The sequence below is a fragment of the Schistocerca americana genome, chromosome 2 (genome assembly GCF_021461395.2).
Source record: "Schistocerca americana isolate TAMUIC-IGC-003095 chromosome 2, iqSchAmer2.1, whole genome shotgun sequence".
Classification (NCBI taxonomy): domain Eukaryota; kingdom Metazoa; phylum Arthropoda; class Insecta; order Orthoptera; family Acrididae; genus Schistocerca; species Schistocerca americana.
This window is the reverse complement of record NC_060120.1, coordinates 410,305,736-410,312,531: the sequence shown is the minus strand read 5'-3', so window position 1 is coordinate 410,312,531 and position 6,796 is coordinate 410,305,736.

Here is a 6,796-nt window from a genome sequence, read left to right as displayed (position 1 = left end):
GAAAATATACACAGTCATTTGCGCATAAATTCTTCTAACAACTCATCAACTGAAAACTTTTTACTGTATAAACGAATTTCCGAAGCTGCGGGGGTGTATTTATGACACTGCTTCAAATATAGACTACAGAGAAATCATGTAATGTCTCTAATGAATTTGCACAATATTAGCTTGCATATCATAAAATTAAATAGTGACATCTGTGTTAGTTGCTTTGATCTTCCGCGTCTGTATGTGATCAGTTTAAATATCTTTGAGTGTCACACACTTGTTCTACGACACAGTTGTTGGTTTTTTGTTTGTGAGTCATATTTTTCAGTTCATAGCGACTATATTAGCAACAATGATGAATGCTAGAAACAGAAATATAAACTTAAAACGATGTACTCTTGAGGTACCTTGTTCAAGCAAAGCATGCTCTTTCAGTAAATTAAAACGTTTCTGCATTTCCAAATTTTCACAGGACTTTGCAAATATACAAACTTAATCAAGCTTCAATAAAGCTGATTCACTTCTCGTTCCACCTTTTGTTCAGTTTACGTCACTTTGGTTAGTAGGTGTTGGTTAGTAGCAGTCCACCGATCACACTATGACCACGTTAATTGATCAAACAGTGCATATAATTCTTAGAAAATATTTCTCAAGTGGTTACATGAACAGGTTCTTCAGTCTGTCAATGTGAGGCACAAGGAAGTATAACATGGAAAAAAATGCCTCTAATCTCTTAGCAATAAGCTTTCCTTTGATTATTTCACACCGTAGACTCTGGAGAGTAATAATTCGTGTGAACTCTGCTCATTCATCAAATTAAGCATAGGGCGGAGAGAAGACTGCATTGCGAGCAGCGTGGAGGAATAAACCCTTGTTGCAGAAGTATCGTTGACATTTGATAGATTCTCGGGTCGTTTGGTGTTACTGTTAAAGTGCTTCAGGAAGCGTCAGGATCCATGTTATTACAGCCAGCAAATGTAAGGTTCCAAGAAGTTAGCTTTTCTAGATCTGTCAACAGAGTAGTGGAAACAATTGACTCTTCAAACCATTATGAAGCGCATGGCAGAGGGTACTTCCAACTGTGCAAGTTATTAGGACATCTTCCCGTTCCATCTATGTACTGACCGCTGGAAGACTAATTGCTCAAACGCCTCTGTGCGCGCTGCGATGAGTTCAGTGTTGTTCTTGCGACCCGTGCGAGAGCGATACCTACGGCTTGTAGTGTTTCCCTAGATTAATCACTTGAAGCTGGGTCTTGAAGCTATGTAAGTAGCCTTTTTCTGGAAAGTTTGCGTCATCTTACACCGTCTGTCAGGTCAATAGTTCAGTTTCTTCACTATCTTCATGACACTCTCCGATGAGTCAATGAAACCTGTGACCATATCTGCTGCCCTTCTCTGTATACTTGCAATATCCCCTGTTAGCCCTATTTGGGATGAGTCCCTAGACTTGAGCAGTGCTCTTAAATGGGTCTCACGACTGTTTTATAAGCAATGTCCTTTGCTGAATGACAGCATTTCCGTAATACTCTAACCGTTCATTTTCATATCCCTACAAATTATTACACCTAGGTACTTCAGATGCGTCGTTTATATTATAGGCATAGGAGACTAAGTGTATTCGTTTTTGAACTGCACAATTTTATGTTTTTGAACTGTCGAAGTAATTTCCCAAACTTAGCACCTCTTTGAAATTTTAACAAGATCAGAATGAATATTTTTGCATCTTTTTTTTTCAAATAGAAGTTCATTAAAGATAAGCACATCATCAGCGAAATGTCTTAGGTTGCTAGTAATATTGTCTGCAAGTTCATTAACACATAGCGTGAGCAGCAAGGGTCCCAACACACTTTCCTGGGGCACACCTGAAGTTGCTTCTTTATCTGTCTATGACTCTTCGTCCAAGATAACACGCTGTGTTCTTACTATCAAAAAATCCTCAAGCCAGTCACAAAGTTCGCTTGTTATCCCATACGATAGTATTTCCATAATAAGCGAAGGTGCATAACTATCTTAAATGATTTTTGGAATTCAAGAAGTGCTGCACCTGACTGACTTAATCCATGGTTCTCAGAATTTCATGTGAGGAAAGTGCGAATTGGGTTTTACGTGATCCATGTTTTCGGAATTCATATTGGTTGGTACGGAGCAGGTTATTCTGGTGGAGATATCCCATTACGTTTGAAATGGGAATTTGTACAAAGATTCATCAACAGATGGATGTCAGGGTTCTTGCATGGTAGTCTTGTGGATCACTTCTGACAATCCTCTTGTAGACAGGTGTGACCTATGGTTTCTTTCAGCACTGGGCATGGTATTTTGTTTGAGAGATGTCCATTAGATTATGGTTAACAGAGGAGATAACTCAGCCCCAAATTCAATACAGTCTCTGACAGGGATTCCATCAGGACGTGGAGTTTTGTGCAATTTCATCGATTTCATCTGTTTCTCTCTCTCACTCTCATTTTTTTCCTTTTTTTTTTTAGTCAAATACATCCAAAATACTTTTCCTTCCGGTTTCTACCCTGTCCGTGCTTCAGATTCACATGTAACGCTGTTCTCCACGGAAGTGCCTCCTTTGTCCTAGGATTACATTAGAGAATAAGAAATTTACTCTGTTGCTTAAAGCGCTCTACAAATGCCCCGGATGCTTATTACGTTCTTCGCTTCGGCCACAAGGTACTTTATATCTATTCCATTTGCAGCTCTGAATACTTCATTATTATCGTTCTTCGACTTCCCGATTTTCTCTAAACAAAAACTTGATATGAAATACTGAAATATTTTTACCGGTTGTGTGATGAGCGTTTGGTACACCCACGACCAACGATTGTTCCAAGAGAGATGGACTGTAGCTCTACATGCAGCGTTTGTATTCACCGTTGGTAACTAGTCGGGCTGCTCGGGCTTTACCAGTTATGTCTGTAGCGCAGGTTAACAGGAACTGCTCAAACTTGCCACTGGAAGGAGCAGAAGAGAGGTAAACGTAAAACCGCGAACCGAGGTTCGGGCATGTAAAGCAAACTAGAGAGGACGTTGCACGTATTAGATGTCTAAAGTTAGCGTAAAATATGGGTCGATCCAGAAGTCTACAAGAGGGAAACTGTATAACCTATGAGTTACTTCTTTTACGCTTTCCGAGTCCTGCATTATTATGCTTCGCCAAAAGAAAGTATACATACCTAACACTCGACGTATTTTCAGGAATTTTGAGTATAGAACGTTTATTGAGATGACAGACAGAAAATTTGGAGAGTGAAGTTCATAAATATTCCTGCCTGCAAAGGAATAGGAAAGAAAATCAAGGTGCAATTCTTCCGAATAAAGGAATTTGCTCACACTACACGGTCCCTCGCATTAATGTGTCCACCTGTCAAATGCCTGAATAACCACCCTTTTGAAGCGGGGAGGTGCTGCAAGCTGCCGACAGGATGCGCAGTCATGCCCACTGCAGTGCAGTGGCCAGCTGCGTTAGGTTTCTCGGGGATCGAAGTGGTCCCACAGATTCTAGATTGGGCATAAATCCAGGGAGTTTGGTGGTCAGAAGAGTACGGTAAGCTCGTCCTAGTGTTCTTCGAACCACGCGCGTACTCTACGAGCTGTGTGACACGATGCATGGTCCTGTCGATAGATGCTATCGGGCTCAGGAGAAAACAAATTGCATGTAGGTTGGGGGATGGCCCCAAGGATTGCGGCATACTTGTGTTGTCACACTGTGCCTTCCAGAATGACGAGATCTCGTGAATGCCACGAAAACTTTCCCCAGACCATAACGGTCTTGAGGAGAGACTGTTGTACACCCTTAGTTCAGTGGGTGGTTAGTTGCTCACCAGTTGCACGTCATTCACCTGTACACATTTTCGCAGCTGTCGTTCAGTCCCGTCACCTATGGTCTGTGGTGCGTCGCAGTTGCCCCGGCGCTGCTTTTCATAGCGCTGTTTTGCCATCCATGGTACACTTTAACCATAGCGGCACGCGAACAGTTTACAAACTTACCCGTTTCAAAAATGCTTCCGCCCTTGGCCCGAAAGCCAATGATCATCCAGTCAAACAGCTTCGTTCCCACTTTACGACAGCGACTGTACTGTGTGGTACATCCCCGCGACGATCTTTACAGTATATACCCTCCACTGCTAGTGCTGTCACCTACCACCTGTGAGTAGTTACTGCAGGTTGATACTGAAAATAGGCGGTTGTCAATGGACCGTGTATGTTGTAGCTACTCTTCGGACTTGGCCTTAAGGAAAAGAAGTAGTTCGTTGCCTTTTGTGGAAGTAGACTGCATGTAGGTTGGAAAATGCTTCAAAGCACGCTCGTGTTTGACAGCAGACTATCTTCTCGTGTCAGTATTGGCAGCCGTAAAACCACGACATTACCTGTGTGTGTCGCTAGTAACAGCAGTGTTGCGCTTTCGCTCACCGTCGGTTGTAACGGCAGTTTACTGCTCTCGGCGTGACCACCTGCGCCTTGCTGACGACGCATGTAATCACCAGAAGTTCACCATTGCTACAAGTTCCCAGATGTATAAATCATGTGTGTTACCTGTAGAAATTCCTGTATGTGTTTTCAATACGATCACCATTCGCTCCCCTCGTTGGAAGGGTCCTTAGGAGGCAATTTGCCATTCTCCATCGGTAATGTCCATCTGTATACGACCTTAATAAACTCATCGTGATGTAGCTTTTAGTTTTTGGATGTTGAAATATAAGAAAATGAAAAAAAAGGATTAAATCCAATTTTAGCACAGAGTCTACTCCCGTCTAAAAGCACCAAATGCGCCAACGAATGTTATGTAAAATCTCCAGAGCTGAGTGTTTATACGAACTGGACGCCAACCAGACTAGAGGCAGACATTTTTGCAATTTCATATACTTTTTCATTTACGCGCAGAACCTAGTTCCTATGAACACTTTAGTTACCCCGTATTGGAAACAGACTTCACCTTTTATAAAGCTGATGACGGACATTTAGAAAAGGAAAGTGTATACATGTTTAACGTTACTTTTTGACAGTAAGCTTAGGCCTGTTTCATTTACGGGTGTCAACTACGCGAATATTTTGCAGTATAATTTCTAGTTAACGTTTGTACACAAAAGATCAATTATATGCACTGGAATCATTTTTTGATCTTCCTGTGACTTTTCACTCGCTTTGAATATGGGAGATATTCGCTCTAATCGATAAAATTTTCTTTACTATTTCTTTAACTACCACCGTGTCGTGGAGAATGTGGCTAAATGAAGGGAGGTAGAAGGGTGGATGTTTGTTGTAAGAAACATTGTGGCATTCCCCTGTACTGGTGTGGGGTAATGTGACAAACGTTAATGATGAGGGCTGGATGGAAACTTGAAACTTACTCGTCATCTATGCGACTCGTCGTTCAGGTAGAAATGAACAACACGTTGGAAAATAAAGGCATGTTGTAATGTAGTATCTAATCTTTACCAGTTCAGTTATAAAAATTTAGAAAGATTAAATCTATGATTTATCCCTCCAAGAACCAATTCCACATGAGTTTACGTCTGTTAATGCTACAGAGACAGCCTTGCCTAAAAGAAATCTCCATTACAGTATATGTAAGCTAAGTGTTGTACATTTAACGACGTGCACTGTTTTCAATATTTCGTTTTGTTGCAGAAAACAGATGTTATCAGTCCGGCAGGTTGCAAGGTTAACTTTACGAATTACATATGATGGTCTCTTTCGCTTTCGTCAATGCCTGACAACGTTTTGTCAGCTTGGGCCAGTTAATATCCTAAGAAATAACTGAAAGAGCTTAAGTGGCTAGCTGTTCGTCCGATAGTGTCCAGTGGTCTCATTTGAGCTCTTTACAACTTTACTGGAGACACAGATTTCTAGCCTGTAAACACCTCTGCCTCCAACATCGCCTGCCCCTGACCTAACGAGACCATCGGCTCGTAGACGAGTCGATTAACTCCTATGCGCACGAAAAACAGTCTTAGACAGACAATGATTCGCCCGTTCCGATAAAAGAGTCAATAAACTTTACCTAGGATTTAATAAGTCGGTAATGCTCGTTTAAGGCGCCGTCCAGCAATGTCAAGCAATCGCCTTTCACAAATAAGGGAAGTCATGTTTCTCTTTCTAGCATTGTAAGTCATTTTGATAGATTCCTGTTAAGCTACACACTGTCTGTTCAAAAGTGTTCGGAGACCATTACGAAATTCTGGAATGAACCACTAGATGTCATTAGAAGCAGAACCGCCATTATAAAAGGAGGCAGACAGTATGGTGCCTTCGGCAGAGAAACAGTTACAGCAGAATTGCTGTGTCACGACAGTTCAGCGACTTCGAATGATACTTAGTCATTGTATGTCAACAGAGCAAAAAATCCACGAGATACATTTCAGCCTTCTAAAGCTGCCCAAACTGGTGATGTGATTATGAAGTGTAAACACAAAAAAAAAAAAATCTGATGAAATCACTCGCGAGTTCCAAAGTGCTACCAGCCGTCCATCTGGCACAATGACTGTACGTAGGGAGTTAGCAAGAAGGGGGTAAGATGCCCGAGCAGTTCCTCATAATCACACATTTCTGTAGCCAGTTCTAAGAGACACTTGAGGTGGTGTGAAGAGTGATGCCAAGGGACAGTGGATGCATGGAAACGAATGATTTGGAGTGATGAATCACGCTACATCCCGTGGCAATCCGCTGGAATGGTCCAAGTTTGGTGAATGTCTGATGAAAGTTACGTGCCATAATGTGTAGTACGAACAGTGTATTGCGAAGGATGTGGTGTTACGGTGTGGCGGTGTTTCTCGTGGCTAGGGTGTGGCCCTCTTAAG